The following is a 22,012-nucleotide window of genomic DNA, read 5'->3' as shown; positions in this document are numbered from 1 at the left end:
CATGAAGGGAGCATTTTTAGCAATCACACCTAAAAGCCGCTGACAGAGTACTCTGACATGAACTTTTCCATAGTAATATCCAATTTAAATCCATTTTCAAGTTATCTATTCAAGCGGCCATCATGAGACTCTGTAGAAATGAATAAGTTGATTATGCATTGCATAAAGAAGTACTGGTACTTCTTTTTGTTTGTCCTGAACCTATTGCCAATGAATTTCATTGAATGACCTTGAATTCTAGTGCTTTCAGAAAGGGCAAAAAATAATTTCTTTATTCACATGGTATATAATTTTATAAACAGCTATCTCATTTCCTCTTTACAACTCTCCCCTAATGATTTTTACTGGGAAGTAAATCCCATTTTTCAGTGATAACAAAGCTTAAGATTTCAACCTGCTTTGACCACCACATTTTCAATTTAGAGTTCAAGCAAGGATAGACTTTTACTTCCATCTTTTTTTCCATACCTGATTCTGGACTCTATATATATATATACAAAGAATTGATATCATCAAAGTCATATTAAAACTCCTGATGAAAGAATGGGCTGGGTTTAAATCTTAAGCATGGGGAAGTTAAGAGGTAAAAAGGTAAAGGTAGTCCCCTGTGCAAGCACCAGTCGTTTCCAATTCTGGGGTGACGTTGCATCACAAGGTTTTCATGGCAGACTTTTTACAGGGTGGCTTGCTGCCTTCCCCAGTCATCTACACTTTACCCCAGCAAGCTGGGCACTCATTTTACCGACCTCGGAAGGATGGAAGGCTGAGTAACCTTGAGCTGGCTACCTGAACCCAGCTTCCACCAGAATCGAACTCAGGTTGTGAGCAGAGCTTGGACTGCAATACTGCAGCTTACCATTCTGCACCGTGGGACTCCTAGTTAAGAAGTATCCACAGACAAATCTTTGTCCTTCTTGGGAGTGAAGAGGAAGAAAGCTTTAGAAGAAAAGCACCTAACATGGGTTGACCCTCATAGTGACAGAGCATAGCAACATGATACACTTTCCCTAAATTTGTCCCTGGAATGGGATGACATGTATGTTCTGAAAGCGTGTACTGCCTTGATTTGGATTGGGTCTGCAGCATGTGAAAAGAGGCTTAGCACCATTTTCCCAACCTGAAACAGCCTTGGGGGACACTATTGGTCTCATTGGATCTTCACAGAAGGAGCAAATGTAGGTTTCTCCCACAGGCCATCCTTTGGGGATGTTTCAAGTCAGGAAAATTACCTCTCCTCATGCACAGTCCTGATCTGAACTGGGCCCTTGCATACCAAGGAGGCACAGCCTCTCAGAACATGTCTTCCAATCTGAGAATGTTCCCAGGAAAAGTGTATTACATAGTTATGAGAGGTATTTTAAAAGTCTGACACATACCATTATAGAAAAGGATATTCAAAAAGTTTTATTGGTTTAAGAAAAAAAGAAAAGAAGGGGATAGGGAGTTAGGAGATATAGAACAAATTACATTCCGGTATTATCTTATCTAGAAAAACTTTCAAAAATTATAATTCTACAATCATTTCTTATTATAAATTTATCCTCTGATGTTATTGCTTCAATTACACTAAGTCCATTACACATTTTACAGTATACTCCATTTGTTAAACTTGTCCAATAAATTTGACAGTCCCAGAAGAGGAAAATGTTATAATATAAAATTCAGGAAAAAGGGAAAAAATAAGTTCACATCAGAGTCTTGGTTCTCTAACCAGGCATAAAGTTTAATCCAACATTTTCTTGCTTCTTCTTTAGATTTCCCAGTTAACAACGGGGATAAGAAATCCATCTCTGCTGTTTCCAAAACTTTTCCCACTAAGTCCATTTTTGTAGGAATTTCCTGAGACTTCCATCTTTGCGCCAGGAGAATCCTAGCTGCTGTATTGAAGTGTGCCAACAAATGTGTCTTCTCTTTAGAATAGTCCTCAGGGAATATATTCAATAAAAATAGTTCTGGTTTAAAATAAATCTGTGTCTTGGTGATCTTCTGTAACATTTAATGAATCATTTTCCAGTATCTTTTCACAGTTTCACATGACCACCACATATGAAAGAAGGAACCAATAAGTTTAGTACATTTCCAGCATTTGTTGAAGATATTGGTATACATCTTACAAAGTTTCTGTGGTGTCAAATACCATCTATAAAACATCTTATATAATTTTTCTTTGAAAGTTACTGACCTAGTTAATTTGACGTTAAGTTTCCACAGCCTCTCCCAATCTTCTAATGCAATATTATATCCAAAGTTTTTTGCCCATTGAACCATACAATCCTTTACGACTTCGTCATGTGTCTTCATTTGAAGCAGATAAGCATATAATTTCGAAATTAGCTTTTCTTGTGGTCCCAACAAAATTATATCAAATACATATTGTTCTGTATTAAAACCTGTTATCTTATCTTTTAGCATACCTCGATTCAACTTGCATTCTCAACCACCAGCTCATTTTAATATCCACATTTTCCAATTCTTCTTTATTTTTCAAATGGTTATCTTTTCCCAGCAAGTCATCATACTTATAATTCTGATTTGTTTTTAAAAGACTTGGCTGAGTAAATGCTGTTACTGGTGAGACCCATCTTGGAATTTTTTGATAAATTCTCAGTTTCAACCATGTCCAAACGTGGTACAGATTTTTGAAACCAATGATTTTTGAAATAGGAATGGCCTTCAAGTCTTTGATGCCACAAGTATGCATGCCAGCCCATAGTCAGATCATGTCCTTCTAATCGTAATTGTCTCTTGTCATTCAGAAGTATCCAGTCTCTCACCCATAGCAGTGCAGATGCTTTATAGTATAACTGCCAATCTGGTAGGCCCAAGCTTGCTTTTAACTTAGAATCCTGCAATGTTTTGAGTTTAATTCTGGGGTTTTTGCCTTGCCAAACATATTTAGCAATCATCCTGTTCAGTTCCTGAAAAAATGCACTGATTAAAAATATTGGTATAGTTTGAATAAAAATAATAATCTTGGTAAAATATTCATCTTTATTGAAGCTATTCTTCCCATTAAAGATAGGTTTAAGTCATGCCATTTTTCCAAATCTTTTCTGATTTCTTTAAGTAAATTGTCATAGTTATCTTCTTTTAAGCTACTACATTTATTTGAAATAACAATGCCCAAATATTTAATTTTTTTTCACGTAAAAATCCTGACTTCTGCTGGAAAGATTGGATTTGTCCTGTTGTCATATTCTTTGTCAAAAATTTTGTTTTGTGATAATTAATCTTTAATCCTGCGTATTGACCAAATCTTGTTTATAAGGCAATCAACTGAGGCTGTTCTAAAATGAAGACTAGATCGTCTGCAAAAGCTCTAAGTTTATATTGTTCATTTTTTATAATAGCTCCCTTTATGTTTGGGTCTTTCCTTATTTGATTATTCAGCATCTCTAGAGATTAAATGAAAAGCAGAGGTGACAACGGACAGCCTTGTCTTGTACCTTTTTGAATTTTAATAACATCTGTTAGTTCGCCATTCACTTTCACCCTTGCATTTTGTAAAGAATATATTGCTTTTACTACTTTCAAAAAATTCTCACCACACTCCATACCTTTCAACTGTTGTAACATAAAATGCCAACAAACACAGTCAAACACTTTCTCAGCATCCAAACAAATTAGTGCCAGTTGTTTCTCTGGGTGTCTCTCATAGTATTCCAAAGCATTACAAACTGTCCTTACATTATCTTTTAAGTATCTCTTAGGGAGAAATCCAGCTTGATCATAATGTATTATAGATTGTAAAACTTTCTTCAGACATTGTGCCAATATTGTGGCAAAAAATTTATAATCCACATTTAAAAGAGAGATTGGATGATAGTTTTTAATATCTTTCAAGTCATTATTTTCTTTTGGAATCAAAGCTATTGTGGCTTCTTGCCATGATGCTGGTATGTGACCTTCTTCTTGGATCTTTTCAATAAGACGCTTAAAAATAAAGAGTCTTCATAAGCTTTATAAAATTCTGCAGGTAACCCATCTGGACCAAGTGACTTTCCATTCTTTTGAGATGTCATTGCCTCTCCAAGTTTCCTTATTGTTATTGATTCATTTAAGATTTTTTGTTGTTGCTCTGTAAATTTGTTGAGATTGTTTTGCTTAATGTATTCTTCTAGCTCTATTTTCTAGCTCTAGCCCTATATGGCCTGGGACCTGCCTACCTGAGGGACCGTCTCTCCCCACACGTTCCCCAGAGAGTACTGAGGTCTGGGACCCAAAATCTTCTCAACATCCCCGGGCCCAAGGAAGTGCGTCTCAAGACAACGAGAGACAGGGCCTTCTCTACAACGGCCCCTATGTGGTGGAACCAGCTACCGGAAGAGGTGAGGGCCCTGCGGGATCTTACCCAGTTCCGCAGGGCCTGTAAGACGACCCTCTTCCGGTTAGCCTACCCCTGACTGGATAAATGTAGCTTTCTAGATTTCTGTGATAACTCTATAGTTAATACTAATTTTAAGGTTTTAGGTTTTTAAATGCTTGATTTTAAATGTAACTAATTTATTCCGATTTTATTGTTTTGTTGTCTGTTGTAAGCCACCCTGAGCCACTCGTGGGAAGGGCGGGATATAAATCCCGGAATAAATAAATAAATAAATTTTCTGAACTTGCTTCTCTTCATATAGTTTTCTATAGAACTGCTCTATAATTTGACGTATTTTTTGTTTTTGACTTCTTTCTTCATTATTCTCATCTTTCAATGACGTAATTTTTTTTTTGCCTTCTCTTTTCTCATCCTATACGCCAACCACCTTCCAGGTTTATTGGCATGTTCAAAAAAATTTTGTCTAGCATGTCTCAGTTTGATTTCCATCTCTTCCATAAGATTCAATTTATGCTGTGTTTCTTTCACCTTTTTTTGGAATTCACCTTTTGTTGGTTGTTTTTTAAGGTTGTTTTCAGCCTCTCTGGCTTGTAACATTAAATTTTGAAAATTTTCAGCTCTCTCTTTTCTTGTCTTACTACTATATCTAATTGCAAGACCTCTATAGTAAGCTTTGGCAGTGTCCCAAACTATTTGCATCTTAACATCTTGTGTTGTATTCTGTTTGAAAAAGTAGTCCATTTCAGCCTTAGATTCTTTAATAAATTCTTGACCAAGTTTGGTGACTGGAGGAGTAAATAGGTAAAGTCTTTAGAATTAGAATCCCTTGTTCTCCATGCATCTACCAAATTCATTTATTCTGCTAATTTCCAAAAATTTATTGGCAACTGAGAACCTTTACATTTCAACTGTTTAGACATTTTTTTATCCAGTTGTCTATCTGAAACTGCATTAAAGTCTCCTATCAAACAGTATTCTGCATATTCCAAATCTGCTAATTTAAAATGCAGATCCTGGAAGAATTTCTCTTGATGATCATTTGGAGCGTAAATATTTGCCAATAAATTTTTTTAATTGTCTACAGTGATTTCTACTAGTAATATTCTTCCATCTTCAGAGGCAAATTGCAATTGTGGATTAAATTTATCTTTAATATATGTTGCCACTTCCCTTTTCTTCTTATACTTATCTGTTGCTGTAAATAAATTACCTAATTTTTTATTTTTCAAAAAATGTTGATCTTTTGTTAGGATATGAGTTTCTTGTAAACAAATTATGTCCATTTCTAATTTTGCCAAATATCTAAATGTCTTCCTCTTTTTTTGCAGGAGAATTAAGTCCATTCACATTAATTGAGACTATTGAAGCCATTATGGATTTGAATTATTATTATCTTTTTTATCTTTTTTGGAGTATTGTCTTGTATGATATCTCCACGGTTCGTTTGGATTTTCTTCCCCAGAAACTTCTCCTTCCTCCTCCTCTTCATCCTTCTTCTCCTTGCTTTCTTTTTCCTTCATTTTTTCCAAAAAATGTTGCACTTTGAAGATGGAGTTTACAAAAGGCCCTCTGGCATTAACCACATATAAGGTATTTCTCTTCTTCTCAGAAAATCTGTTAACTCTTGGTATTCTCTCCTCTTCTGTCGCGCAGACCAAGGAACCTCCCTCAGGATTTTCACCACATTTCCAGCTATCATCATTGGTCTATCTCTTACTTGTTTTAAAACATCATCTTTGATCCTCTTTCTTGTGAATTTCAAATGTACTTCTCTGGGCAGCTTGTTTCGTCTTGTATAACTCGAGGGTACCCGTCTAACTTGGTCAAATTCTTCTTCCATCCTCTTAGGAGTCACCTGTAAAATTTCAGCCAAGGCTTCACTTAGAATTTTTTGTAAATCTTCGTTTTTTTCTTCTGATATGTTTTGGAACCTCAACATATAAGCCGCTCTGTCTACTTCCAGTTGTAGGAGTCTAGAGTCTTGTATGCTCTGTCGTTTTTCCATATGCTCCATCTTTTGAGTATTCTCTTTCACTTGACCTTCCAATATTTTTAAGGTCTTGTTGGTTTCAGTTGTCTGTCTGGTAATTTCTGCTAGGACTTTTTTAATCTCTGTCATCTGCTCACCCACATACCATTAATAGAGGAGACAGGGACTGAGACGGTTTGAAAAATCCAGATTTGAAAGGGGTTTAAGAGTTTATATAACTGATAGCAAAAGTTCATTCTTATCTTGGTGATCCATTTATTGAAACTCTCTTTTCTGAAACTTTCAGTAACATGGGGTTTGAAACATTTTTGAGACATATTAACAAATTTAGTGCAATCTGGGATGTGGGCATGCAATATGAAACTTTAGTTTTCTCTATAGATTCCTTTCTCTAATGAACATTGTATCTCATCTGTTCATTTTTTTATGATGAGTTTTATCTTCAGTGCTTTATTATATAAAGATATTGTATTATAAAAGGTAACAAGTACAAAATGAAGGCTTCAGATTCTGAGTTACATTCTATGGAAGGAGCCATAGTTTAGTGGCAGAGGGCAGGCTTTGCATGTTGAAGATCCCAGGTTCCATCACTGACATCTCGAGCTAAAAGGATCTCAAGTAGCTGGAATTCTATGCCCGAGACCTTGGAGACAATACTGAACTAGAATGTACAAAACAGCAAACAAGGCTCAATGTATACATACACGAAAGGATGCATTTTGGGGCAAAAAGCTCTAACTCCACATAAACAAACAAAAAATAGCAAAGAAACTGCATCTGACAAAGTAGGCACTGGCTCACAAAAGCTTGTGTCTTATTAGTTTTAAAGTGCTACAAGTTGTTTTGCTGCAGCACAGTACAGTCCTAAATGAAGTTATACATTTCTAGGACTATTGACTTCAATGGACATAGAAGGATGCAACTCTTCCTACGATTGCACAATGCAAGGAAGCCTTTGTACCAGGAGTGGCCAAACTGCTGCTTGTGAACTACATGTGGCTTTCGCACGTATTGTGTGGCTTTTGAAACCCCTACTGCCCTATCAGCTGGCTTGGCGAAAGCATTTCTCTCTTTAAATCACTTCTCCAAGACAAGCCAGCAGCTTAGAGAATGCATTTAAAGTTACTTTCTTTCCACCTCCCCCTCCCTCCCCCTTCTATTTCCCTTCCTTCCTTTTCCTGTGGCTCTCAAACATCTGACATTTATTCTATGTGGCTCTGACATTAAGTAAGTTTGGCCACCTCTGCTTTGTACATTCATGGTAACCCAGAAAGAGATCTCGGGGATGTGGTGGAAAATGGTGAAGTCAGCTCATGTGCAGCAGCAGTTCTATGCTAGAGACTATTTAGAAAGGGAATGAAAATCAAAGACCCTGTATAATTATATCCTTGTATAAATCTATGATGTGGTCACATTTGAAATACTGTGTACAGTTCTGGCCACTCTATCTCAAAAATGATAGCATAGAAATACAAAGGCACAGAGAGGGCAACACACATTAGAAAGGATTGAGTTTGGGAGCCAGACTAGGATCTGGGAGACCTAGGGTTACCATGTCAAATGCAAGAAATATCTGGGGGCTTTGGGGGTGGAGCCAGGAAACATTGGGGTTGGAGCCAGGAACAAGGGTGTGGCAAGCATAATTGAACTCCAAGGGAGTTCTGGCCATCACAGTTAAAGGACAGCACACCTTTTTAAATGCCTTCCTTCCTTAGGAAATAATGAGGGATAGGGGCACCTTCTTTTGGGGTTCATAAAATTGGACCCCCTGGTCCAATCGTTTCAAAACTTGGAGGGTATTTTGGAGAGAGGCACTAGATGCTATACTAAAACTTTGGTGGCTCTATCTCAAAAAATAGCCCCCCAGAGCCCCCGATACCTGCGGATCAATTTCCCATTATTCCCTATGGGAATTGTTCTCCATAGGAAATAATAGAGTGCCCAGTAGACATTTCCCTCCCCCCCGACCAACTTTCTAAAGTGGGGGGAGGGCCTCCAAACCAGGGAATCCCCTGCCCCTCTCCCTCTCTCTCACACACAAACACTTACTGGGTCTGGTTCCTGCACAACTTTACTTGCTCTGAAAACGAAAGCAAAACAAAGGGAGGGGCTGTTCTCTGACAAAATTGTTACTGATCCTTTCCCATGGAGTGCTTCCTGTTTCCTGCATCCTGCTCAGCTTTAAAGGCACATATTTTAAAAACGGACCTGTTTGCAGGTTTCTAAACCTGCCGGAGCTCAAAAAGTACATGGTGACTGTGGGGGTGGGGCTTCCCCTGCCAGCCAACTGGCTGGGGGTGGGGGGAAAACTGTAAAAATGGGGGATCCCCCGCTGGGACCTGGGGATTGGGAAGCCTAGGGAGACCCATGTTTGAATTCCCAGTCTGCCACTGAAGCTTACTGGGTGATGTTGGGCCAGTCACACTGTCAGTCAGCCTAACTTACCTCACAGGGTTGCTATGAGAATAAAATGGAGGAGGAGAGGACAATGTGAGTGGCTTTGGTACCCACTGGAAAGAAAGGTGGAATATAAATGAAGTAAATATAATAAACAAATGAAACACCTTTCATACAAAGAAAGACTAAAACATTTGGGGCTTTTCAGTTTAGAAAAATGATGGCTGAGTGGCGGGAAGACATCAGAATTTCTACACTGGATAGAAAAATTGAATAGAAAGAGCTCTCAGCTTACTAATACTCAGGAGCACCTGATGGGAGAAGGTAGAGGCATGTGGTTAGAAAGAAGAATGGGATTTCCCATTGTCCTTAAGTCTCACAAGTGTAGATTTAGTCAGTGCCAGTGGCTATTAGCCATGATGGCTAAATAGCATCTCCATGTTCAGAAGCAGTATATCACTGGCAGTGGCAACAAGAAGGATAGAGAGCATGTCTTCTTGGTCTGTTTGTGAGATTCTCAGAGGCATTTGGCTGCCCTTTGAGAAAACAGGATGCTGGACTAGATGAACTTGTGGGCTAAAGGCCACAATATGTGTTACATGTGCTACAAGTTGCATGACAGGTGCCTGATCTGACTCTCAGTCACACATTCATGTGGGAACTAATTTTTTTTTAACCTCCATGTGGCTCCAAACAGTGACAGGGGAGGCTTGAAGTTTCCCTCCCATCACAGGCCCCACACGAGAGTTTCTAGAAACTTCAACTGGTCCAGAATGTGGTGGCACTGGTCTTTATGGGAATGCCATGGACAGCACATATTCAACCTGCACTGCATTAGCTGCACTGGCTTCGAGTGGAATACTGGGCCAGGTTCAAGGTTTTGGTTCTGACCTTGAAGGCCTTTTGCAGTCTGGAACCCATATATCTCCCAGACCACCTCCTCTGAGATGTCCCCTGAGGAGCTTTACACTTTGCTAAGAATGACTTACTGGTGATCCCTAGCCCTAAAGTTGTCCAGCTGTCCTTGACAGCTGTCCCACCTGGTAGGGCTCTCTGCCAAAAAACATAATGCCCTGCTGCAGTTCTGCAGAGCATGCAAGGCAAAGATGTCCTGCCAGGATTTGGTTGAGGACAGCAGAAGGGTACCAATCTTATCTGGCACTCCTTTCCCCTCCCCCACCCTGCTTTTTCTCATTTACTTGTGAGACAGCAATGCAATTTATACTTGTTTTGGTGTCACCTTACGTTGTTTTTAGCTATTTTAACTCTTGGATTTTAAAATGTATAATCGCTGTTGTCAGGGCTTTTTTTGAGCAGGAGCGCACAGGAACGCAGTTCTGGCTAGCTTAGTGTCAGGGGGTGTGGCCTAATGTGCAAATGAGTTCCTACTGGGCTTTTTCTTCAAAAAGCCCTGCATGAAACAATGGTGACATCAGGGGTGTGGCCTATTATGCAAATGAGTTCCTGCTGGGCTTTTTCTGCAAAAAAGCCCTGTCTGTTGTTAACCATCATGAGCTCTGTAAACACAGAGAAGGGTGGTTTACAAATCTAAATTATAAATATACAGAAGGTGTCTGTTCAGATGTGTCCAATCCATCTTAGCTCTTTGCATCTGTGGTCTTAGCTATCCTGCTTTGTCATTTTGTAAATGGATTTCAGAAAGCAAAGATGGGTGTCTTCTTGGTCTTTAAGATGACTTCAGTATCATCAAAGGCTCATAGCCATAAGGAAGCAAAGAAAGGACAACACAAAGAAAGGGCAAGAAGTTTTTATTGTGGAATAAATTTGCATTCTGTGATATTTCCCAGGTGTGGATCAGTCTGCAAAACTCATAACTGGCCTCTGCCACACATTGTATAAGTTGCCTTGTGGACTTCTGCTATGAAACCCAGACTCACTTATCTTAGCTTGCAAGTGAGAAAAAAACTGTACTTTTAAAACGTTAAAATGTATGTTCATTGTATTATTAAAAACAAAGTTTTAATTTTAAAAAGTCAACAATACAACATTATCTGATGTGTGACTATTTAGCTCTCTGGAACCTACTGTGCAACATTCAATTAAATTATAGTAAACATAAGTTCCCAAAATCAAATCGGGTGATAAATAGTTCTTGTGTTTCATTCCTGTCTGTTCTTGCTCTCTGTGGTTTTATTTTATTTTTTTTTTAATAAATCAGCACTTTCCACATCAATCCATTCTCCACACCTGAATCCATTAGAGTTGATATTGTACAAAGTGACAATTGACAGCAAATTTTATTGACAGTCTCATTGAACATAATTACTCAACAAGAACCATCCTGAATCCATTAGCCAGAGAAGAAGTCAGCAGTAATTTTGTGACACCCTTGATACTCAAACAATAAACACAGGGTCATTTGGACTTGATTATAGCCCCCTCTCCCCACCTCTCATTAAACTCATCAGCATACTGAGTAAAAGTCATCCTTATGCAAAGAAATCCTGTATAATCATATTATTGTTGCTCAAGGGTAAATTGCTTTCATGCACATGCACAGTCCCATACACAGATATTTAATTCTCTTATCTTGAATATCACTTCCTGCTGCTACCTCTGATTTGCAAAACTAAAACGTTAGATATTCCAAGGACAACCACCCTAAAAAGATCAGCCCATATATTTCAATTGCTCAAAAAGAGATGATATTGAATGTAAGATGACCCCTCCCCCCCTTAAAATGTTATACAGAAAACATCTTTTTAATATGGACATACCTGTGACTTGTATGTTAATTTGAGACAACTCCCTTTTTATGGCATACCTGGAAAAAATAACCTAGTCTTGCATTTGAACAAATGCTTTACTGTGTGCCCAAACCAAGAATAACAGTGCACCATGCCAGAGATGCTTTAGTGAACTTAGTCCTTATTCTAAACAAAGGTCTAAGTCAAGGCCACATGTCAAACATGTGGCTTGGGGGCAAAATCAGGCCCCCAGAGGGGTCTTATCAGGCCCATGAGCAACTGGCTGTCATCTGCTTCCTTCTCCCTCTCTCTTGCTTCCTTCTGCATCACAGTTTGCTTTGTCAAGCTTGCATTGGCTGAGGCTCCTCCCTTGGGGAGGAAGGAGGGAGGGAGAGCTTGCTTTGTCAGGCTCTCTTAATTGCACAGCAGGGCTTCTGAGCCAAGCATCTCTTCCTTCTTGGCTCAGTAGCTCTGCTGTGAGAGGGGCTGAGTGGGGTACAGTGCCATAGCATCATCCTCCAAAGCAACTATTTTCCTCAGGGGAACTAATTTCTGTAGTGTGGAGTTCAGTTGTAATTCTGGGAGGCTCCTCAGAGCAAGAGTTGTCAGTTATCAGAGATTGTTAAATAAACAAAATATTGCAAGAGTACTAATGTTTTAAGAGTTTTTTTAAAAAAAATTAATTGTATTTGTCAGTGTCCTTTATAAAGTTTATATCTCCACTACCTGACATTAACATTTTTTGATGGACCAGGCCTGGCCCTACAAAGTCCCATTTATGTCAGGTTTGGCCCTCATAATGAATGAGTTCAACACCCCTGGTCTAAATGGTTCACATGATCAGGACATGTTCTGTGGAGGAGTAAATATCTTCAAATATGTGTCTCTTAACCCCATAGAAGACATAACAGTGTCAGCCAAATTGCTGAGATGAGGAATACATTAGTGAGAAACTCTGGTCAGCTACTGTGGTATCTTCATGCATGTTGGTTAGTTTATGTGCGTAGCAGAGTTGCCAACTCTGGGTTAGGGTGGTGGGGTTTGCAAATTGGAGAGGGGGGCTGAGTGGGGTACAGTGCCATAGCATCATCCTCCAAAGCAGCCATTTTCCTCAGGGGAACTAATTTCTGTAGTGTGGAGTTCAGTTTCTGATTCCCCACATGTGATTGTTGCTAATGTGAACAGAATGTGTAAAAGAACAGCATCTTAGATTTAAATGTATATTCTCATCAGAGTAGGTTTTCTGCCACAGGAGAAATCGGGGGGGGGGGTGTTCTCCCTAGTTCATTCCATGTTGTAAGTTAGTAAATGCATAATTTATTACTATCTATTATTTACTGCTTAATTCTGTCACTAAAACTTTGGGTGGTGATGTGAAGACAGAATGCAGTAGAAAACAATGTGCAATATTAATATGGACTGTGAATGACATTTAACCAAAGAAAGGGATGCCATTTAAACCAGAAGGCTTGGAATGTCACCCTTATCCCTGCCTCTTCCCATGTATTACATTCTTATTGTTTGTTTTACAACAGTGGCTGAAGGCTGCAGACTGGGCAGGGCAGACAAAGCAGTCATGTTTATAGCAGTGACTAAAGGCTCTAGACAGGATCAAGGGAGCTCAGTTTTGCCAGGTGTTGCACAGACAGTCAGTTCATGTTTCAAAGACAGAGAAGATCCCAATCCCAGGTGCATTGGTTGAATAAGGAGGGTTGCAAGGTCTTCTGCTTCAGTGGGAGACCTCCTATGGGCAGCACCCTTCCCTTGCCAAAACTTGATAGAGTAGCAGGAGAAAAATGGGGAGGGGTTGCATTGACATGCAGTGTTACAGATGGTTTTGTGCCAGACATGACATTGCATGTCAAAGCAGCACACATTTGGATGTTCCCACCCAAGATAGGTTGACAGCAGCCTCTGCAGCTGCAGTCAGAGAATTCTTGCTCCTGGGCCCAAAAGCAGAATGGCTGAATGCTGCCTCCACTGGTCAGAAGAAGCAGAATATTTAATTGATTCTCCTCTGACCTGGAAAGTCCAGGCTAGCTTAGGGTGTTTTCGCACTTACGTTTTACTGGCGCGACGACCCTCCTCACGCCGGCGGATCTGCAGTGATTTCGCACTAGAAGCGCCGGCGCAGCCCATTGCGCCGGCTACTTCCGTCGCTAAGCCAGCGCAAACGTTTTCCTGCTTCTTGGCGGTTTCCGTTTGCGCTGGCTTAGCGACGGAAGTAGCCGGCGCAATGGGCTGCGCCGGCGCTTCTAGTGCGAAATCACTGCAGATCCGCCGGCGTGAGGAGGGTCGTCGCGCCAGTGAAAGGTAAGTGCGAAAACACCCTTAGTCTTGTCAGATCTTGGAAGCCAAACAGGGTCTGTACTGGCTAGTATTTGGATGGGAGACCAGGGTTGCTACGCAGAGCCAGGAAATGGCAAACCACCTCTGAATGTCTCTTGCCTTGAAAACCCTATAGGCTCACCATATGTCAGTTGTGATTTGACAGCACAATCCACCACCACTTCCACAACATCCCACTACCACCCCCATCTTAATACCACTCACCCCAACCACCTCTTTCTCGCAACTACCCCCAGGGTAGTTGCATGAAAGTGTGCAAAGACACCAGCTCCAGGGCCTTGTGGGAAGACACCAAGAGTAGGGGGGAGTGAATGCCTTGACTTGGGTGGGTGGATGGGAAGACAGCAAGGTTGGGGGGCACTCTCTTTCTAGAGCCCCTTGTATTTTACTTCACAATGAGCCTTATTCCTGGTACCTAAATAAATCACTTTATGTGCTTGGCTAGGAGCCCTGGAACTTTGTCCCTGTAGTCCTTTCCTTCAGTTTCATTGGGTGTCCCTAAATTGGGTATTTGCAAAGAGGGAAAGAAAGCTCTTTCTAACCACTTCCACCCCACCATGGATAATTTTAGAAGTCATGTCTTCCATTAGTTACTTCTTTTCCTGTTTCAATATCCCAGATTTTTGCAGCAAAAGAGTTCCAAGTCTCTTGATCATTTTGGATGCTTTCCCTGTTCCTTTTCCAGCTCTAGAATATTGCTTTTAAGATGGGACAATCAGAATTGTTCACAGTAGTTCAAATGTCATAAATCTGTTCAAGGGCATTAAAATGCTGGCTGTTTTGTTTTCAGTCTAATCCCTAATACTCCTAGAATACATTTTGTCTTTTTCTCAACTGCTGCAACCTGAGTTCATAGTTTCATTGAGCTGATATCAGCATCAAGATATCTTTCAGACACTGCCAATTCAAAATTCCAGTTCAGACTCTTGTTTGCCAAAGCAGCATGTGGGAAATTGGTCTCCACTGCAATGCACAGCTTGGCCACGGCCCTTCTCCAGAATGTGGGTGCAACAAGTTGCTTCTGACTTATGATGACCCTATAAATTAATTACCCACAATGTCCTGCTATTAACAGCCTTGCTCAAGTCTCACAAACTGAGGGCTGTCCACCATGGCTCACTTTATTGAATCAAACCATTTCATGTTGGGTCTTCCTCTTTTCCTGTAGCCTTCAATTTTCTGTAGCATAAACGTATTTTCCAGTTGCTCTTATCTTCTCCTAATGTGGCCAGAGTACCATAGTCTCAGTTTACTCATTTTAGCTGCTAGGGAGAGTTCAGGCTAGACTTGATCTAGAACCCACTTATTTGTCTTTTTGGCAATCCACAGCAGGGCATTTTTTGTAGCAGGAACTCCTTTGCATATTAAGCCATACACCTCAGATGTAGGCAATTCTCCAAGAGCTTACAGTAGACCCTGTAATAAGAGCTCTGTAAGCTCTTGGAAGATTGGCTTCATCAGGGGTGTGTGGCCTAATATGCAAAGGAGTTCCTACTTCAAAAAAAGCCCTGGTCCACAGTAACCATAACACTCTCCTCAAACACCACATTTCAAAGGAATCAACTTTCTTCCTGTCAGTTTTCTTCATTGTCCAACTTTCACACCCATACATAGGTGTAAGTTATCTTGAGCTTGGTCACCAGTGATATATCCTTACACTTGAGAATCTGTTCTAGCTCCTTCGTAGCTGTCTTTCCCAGTCTCAGTCTCCTTCCGATTTCTTGGTTGTAGTCTCTTTTGGTTGATGTTGGAGCCAAGGAATAGAAAATCTTGAGCAATTTCAGTAATTTCTTAGTAATGATTCCTTTTGTCTTCTTGATATTAATCTTTAATTCTGCTTTGGCACTTTAACTTTCATCAATAGTCATTTCAAGTCTTCACTGCTTTCTACCAGTAATGTATCATCTGCATATCTCAAACTGCTAATGTTCCTTCAAATAGTTTTCACTCCACCATCTAAATCTAATCCAGTTTTTCTTATATGTTCTTCATATAGATTGAAGAGACAGAGAGATCAAATACATCCTTGTCTGGCTTTTTTGCCAATTGGAAACCATGCTGTTTCTCCATATTCTGTCTTCACAGTAGCCTCTTGTCCAGAGTAAGACTGCTCATCAAAACAATCAGACGTTGTGGCACAGCAGGATAATTACTGATATTCTCTGGTCCCTCAAATCCTGTTTTAACTGTGCCTAGATTCCATCAATCTTCCATAAATTCTTCTAACATCATTTTTTCTGGCCAAACTAACCAGCTTTTCTCTTTACAACAGCTGGTACCAAAACTGAAATAAAGATATGAATCCCCAAAACATCAAGGTTCTTTTGTGTTCTTTGCTATTCAAAGCATACCAGGAAGGGGGGGGGGGTCTTGTCCCTTTAACCAGTGCATGACAAACAGAAATTAAATAGATTCAGATTTTTCTGTAGGACAAATCCACTAACAGGGAAAGTTAACCTATTGAAATTCAGTCTGTTATACAAGAACCCTTACTGGGAAGGAGTTACATCTGAAATCACAGTAACCATCACTAGTCCTCTGAAATCCTTGGAATACCAGACTATTATTGGTCTAGCTGCTAGCACAAGGATGAGACTTGGGGTCAGAACTGAAAGCCAGATGCCTTGCTGATCAGTCATTCCCATATAGTTTGATAATAAATATTATATATCACACCACTTGGAAACTGAGTTTACCTAAAGGGTAGAAGTTTATAATAAGATTCAAAACATACGCACATACCACAGACTTTTTTTTTAGTGCATAAGTATATCAGATGTTGTGATCAGAGTTGCAATGAAAGTTATCTCCCTGCATCCTTAACCAGAGCATACCTTCAAAGATGTATCAGAATTAGGGTTGCCAATCCCCAGGTGCAAGCAGGGGATCTCTGGGTTTGGAGGCCCTCCCCTCACTTTGGGGTCATCAGAAAGTGGAGGCTGCGGAAGGGAAATGTCTGCTCAGCCAATTCCCACAGGCTATAATGGAAAATTGATCCATGGATATATGGGGCTCTGGGGGGGGGCTGTTTTTTTGAATTAGAGGCACTAAATTTTCAGCATAGCACCTGGTGCCTCTCCTTAAAAAAAACCCCAAGTTTCAAAAAGATTGGACCAGGAGGTCCAATTCTATGAGCCCCAAAAGAAGGTGCCCCTATCCTTCATTATTGCAAATGGAGGGAAGGCATTTAAAAGGAGTATGATCTCTTTAAATGTGATGGCCAAAACACCCTTCAGAGTTCAATTCTGCTTGTCACACCCTTGCTCCTGGCTCCATCCTCAAAGTCTCCTGGCTCCACCCCCAAGGCCCCCAGATATTTCTTGAGTTGGACCTGGCAACCTTAATCAGGACTCAGCCCCGGTCAGAAAAACCCAGACATCTCAAGCTCAAAGTCTGCCATGCAGCACTGATTCCTAACTATGTCTTAAATCCAAACTCCCCATTTGCAAGTGGAAAGACAAATTTTCCCATGCAATGAGAGAGAGCAATTTCAACCAATTCCCCACATTCCATTCCGTGCAAATACCATGCGTTCACCAGCCTTCAGAATCAGCTTTTTAAAAAGTATATAGTGGATGCAATGGGAGGGGGTGGCATTAGCTGATCTATGGCAACATAATACTATATGATTAACCCAGCTGTGGATGCCTAAGTCTGAGGTAATGATGGGCCAATATTTGACAGATATAATCAAAGTTGGAGTCAGTGGATAATATATCTTTTTACAGAAAGAAAGTTGTGGTCAAGAATTAGGTCCCATTGGTCTACTTCTTACCTATAGGATAAATCCCTCCATGACTGGAATGTACCATTTTATTTTGCAGATGGGGGTTCACAAAATGAAATATCCTTCACAAAACAGTATTCTTATGCACAGAAAACTGGCATGTCAAGATAAATGGCAGGCTATACGCTTTCCCTGTGACAGCTATATACAGTGATTGAGGGACGGATAAAGAATCTCTGAACCACATGAGTCCCCCACCTGCATTCTGAACTGGTACAATCCAGAGACAAGCTGCCTTCCCATTTCATCTGCTGTTTACGAGAGGGAAGCTATAGCTCCCAGCTAGTTTGTGCTATTATTCCATGCTTGTAATTACTTGCTCTTGATTTGTGTGGCTTGCATAGATGGGATTCCAGGGTAACTTCCTAACCAGAGGCACTTCAGCATATATATAGCAGCTCAATAACACATTGGTGCTATTGCTACCACTGGAAGGAACAATGATAATGATGGTGATGGTGATGATACAGATACTGCAAATAAGACAGTGTGAAATACTGGGTTTGTTTTGTTAACAGAGAGATAAGAGAAGGCCATAGAGGTCTAGACGACAGCTCAGCAAACATAGCACCGACTCCTGTGCATCTTCCCTGCTCCTCCAAGAATCTCAAAAGGCATCAAATTGTTTTCTAAATATGAGGATTTTTCCATTGATCACAAAAAAATCAATGACTCCATCACTCACCATACAAAGTATAAAAGGATCTTGGGTAAGATACCCTTGTACAGAGGAAGGCTGGGAAACAGCCCTGAACCAACATAGCCAGTAGTTCCTACAACACTACAGGGCCTAGAGAATAGATATCCTCCTCAAACACCCCACCTCAGAAGCTGCAACTTTGTTTTACAGAATGCTGGCCCAATGATCTGGCTCCTTTCTAAGCTATCCCAGCTCTGTGCTTCCTCACAACAAAACTAGGGTCACCAACTCTGGGTTCGGAAATTCCTGGCAATATGAGGGATGGAGCCTAGGAATTATTATTATAGGGAGAGCAGGATTTTTTTTTGGGGGGGGGGGAAGACCTCAGAGGGGTAGAATTCCATACAGTCCGCTCTCTAGAACAGCCATTTTCTCCAGTGAAACTGATCTTTCTATTCTGGAGATCAATTGTAATCTGGGAATCTCCAGGCCCCACCTGGAGGTTGGCAACACTGTAATGTACCCCTCTTACAACCTCTGAATTTGTCTCTAAATACCGTTTGGGGTCTATCTATATATGACACATTATTAGATTCTGTTAGGGTTGTTGGTCTCAAGGTGGGGCCTGAAGATCTCCCCGAAATATAACTGATCTCCAAGTGACAGAGATCAGTTCCCCTAGAGGAAATGGCTTCTTTGGAAAGTGAACTGTATGGCATTATACCCCACTGAGGTATAATTCCCAGGCCCCACCCTTCCTAGGCTCTACCTCCACATCTCCAGAACAGGGCCGGATTAACCATTAGGCCAAGTAGGCACTGGTCTATGGCCCCACACCTTTAGGGACCCCGGGATGGCTCCCTCCCCCTTGGTTTTCCTCCTGCTTGCAGCCCTCCCAGCCTGCACTTGCAGCCAGCAACTGAGCTGCTCTTTGCCCGACTTGTCAAGTGCGGCTGCTGCTGGCGTTGTCGCCAAGTATGTCTCTGCCTTTCCCCTGCAGCTTTGTCAAAGGGGCTTTTGAGAAGGTGCCTGCAGGCTGCAGCGGTGGGGTCATCCGATCATGCTGGAGTTTTATATATTCTAATTATGTGTTTCTTATCCATCTCTCTCTGTTCCTTTCTTTAACTTCTCTCTTCTATTTTTATAATACTTTACTTGCACCAATGCTATTTGCTTTTTCCTCATTCAATCGAACGTTTTGTTTCATTTTTATGTACTTTTTAAAGAGTCAATAAATTTATTTAAAGGGGGGGGACCTCTGCCCTCCACAACTCCACACCTCAGTCTCCGGGAATTTCTAAAGCTTTGGCAACCCTAGCTTTTATAAGATTTAATTTTAACTTTTAATTTTAAATTGAATTTTAACCATGTTTACTTTTTATGTGACTGGGAAATTGGCACTGACATCCCATGCTGTTTTCCAGTATAAATCAGCCAAAGGGTGTTTCTGGCCGCCAGCTGCCACCTGACTCTCCAGGAGCAAGGCCAGATGCAGAAGAACACTGAAACTGTGAACCGTAGTCTTTGGTGTGGGAGGAGAGGAGTTCAGCTACTTTCAACACAAACTGTGTGACTGTTCCAGAATTAGTTAAACCCCCAGACAGCAGCACTTTCATCTTGTCTGGTGTGAGCATCAATTGGTTTGCCATCGTTGACTGGCAGCATTGATTTAGTATACCCACAGCCTCATTAGAGAAATTATTGAAATGGAGATATTCATCCTAGTGAAGAAGAGGAGTAGATGGACACAACAATTTTCAAATACTGAAACAGTTAAAAAAAAAAAACACCTGGCTGAGAACAGGACATAATAGACTTTAATTCAGATAAATTCAGTTTCCAAATCAGGACAAACTTAACTGTGAAAATGGAGTGGAGTGGAGTGGAGGAAAAATTTCTTCCTGAACACTGAATCCCCATAACTTGGATGTTTTGAAACTAGTTTGAATAAATGTCCAACAGTGTCAGCTGAAAGACAGACTGAATTAGCTGTAGGGATACCACCATATGATATTGTTCTGCAGCTCTCTTTCAAGGCTTTATTTTGTTCTCTTTCAGGAGACATTAAAAGAAGTCCAGCTTTGGATCATCAAGAGTTAACATCCATGCCAATGCCTGACCTAAATGTAATATGAGGGGAGAGAGAGATCTGATGTGTATCAAAGTGAATCATCCGAGCAGACTCTGCATCAATCACTTTTCTTCATGTCCTTGGTGGGCAGATGAGTATGCAATGATGCTGAGAGGTGTTTGGTGAAATAGCTGTCAGTGGCCACTTTAGGGATTTCTTAATAGTTTCTGAAATATGGAAAATCACAGCCAGGTCTCGTGTGTCATATGTTGCACAGTCAAGATATCCAAGAGCACAGAGGCTACTCCCGTTGAGTCAACACACCTGTTTTCAACACTCCTTCCTTGAGGTTTACAAGCTTGCCTCAACCTTATAGACAGTATGCCATATAGCTGGAATACATAAAAATAGGCTTCCTTCTTAAAGTGACTGCTAAGGATTGTTCTGCACTTCTCATTCCTCAATTGATTAAAAGATTAAAAGATCTGACCTGCCTTCCCTCGGCTGGCTTCTTCTGGAGGAGATTTCGATGGAGACGTATGGTGCTGGTGGTGGCAAGTGTTGTCAAGTCACAGCTGACTTATGGAGGCTCTTCCTGGGGTTTTCAAGGCAAGAGAAGTTAGAGGTGGTGTGCCATTGCCTGCCTTTGATTCTTAAGGGCCTGAAGGGGGTTTGGGGCACTGTGTGTGCATCTTATTTTGAATCTGCACTGTTCCATGCTGCTTCCTTAGTTGCCTTTTTCAGGGCCCTTAGAGTTAGTGAGTTAGTGGCGGGCTCCAGAAATGATGTTTCTGGTAATGCTTTGTTGCTATGGGACCTGAAGTTAGTTGAGGGTAAGGCGGTCATTACCGTGCGACGCTCTAAGACTGACCAGCGTCATAAAGGGACCGTGTTGGAACTAGGCACATGCTCTGAGCTTGAGTTGTGCCCAGTTTCCACTTTGGCTGCTTATTTGGCAGTTTGGGGGCCCAATGATGGGTTTTTGTTTTGTCGCCTCAACGGCAGCCCACTGACAAAGCATTAGTTTCGGGCTGTGACTTCCCGGGCTTTAGCTAAGCTGGGGTTGTCCAGGGTACGGTTTGGTACCCACTCCTTTAGAAGCGGGGCAGCCTCTACAGCTGCTGCCTGGGGATATCCTTCTTCCTCCATTCAGCGCCTGGGCCGTTGGCAGTCATCGGCCTATAAATCTTATGTTCGCCCTCTGCTCAACTCCTAGCTTCGTTTGTTTGTAGTTGAAATGTTATGGTTCCTGTTTCTAGTTTGACTGCTTTTTCTTTTTAGATGCTGTTGTTTCTGGCCAGAGGAGCCGAGTTCTCGTCTGTGGACACAGCTAAGTGTTTTGGGCCGCACATCAGGCTCGGAGAACTTCGGTCGGCCCTCAGCTGGGACTCAGCCAATATGTTACTATCGAATGGCGGGGTCACCGGGGTCTTCAGTGGCCTGGCCTGCTGCCATTGTTATTCCATGGAAATGTGGGCAGGTTCTAATCATTCACCTGGGAGGGAATGATCTCGAGCTAGTAAAGGGCAAGGTTTTAGTCTTGCAGGCCCGAGAGGATTTTTGGTACATTAGGGAGAGATGGCCCAGGACCACTATAATTTGGTCAGCCATGATTCCCCACCTTGTTTGGCATAGTGCTTGGGATCCTGCAGGCGTCAAGAGGGCCCGTTACAAAGCTAATAAAGAAATTCGGAAGGCATTGGAAGAGGGGTTGGGCCACTATCTGCCCCATCAGGATATTTC

This window comes from Heteronotia binoei, chromosome 13 (assembly GCF_032191835.1).
Source record: "Heteronotia binoei isolate CCM8104 ecotype False Entrance Well chromosome 13, APGP_CSIRO_Hbin_v1, whole genome shotgun sequence".
Classification (NCBI taxonomy): domain Eukaryota; kingdom Metazoa; phylum Chordata; class Lepidosauria; order Squamata; family Gekkonidae; genus Heteronotia; species Heteronotia binoei.
The sequence above is the reverse complement of the archived record's forward strand: the minus strand, read 5'-3'. Positions refer to the sequence as shown.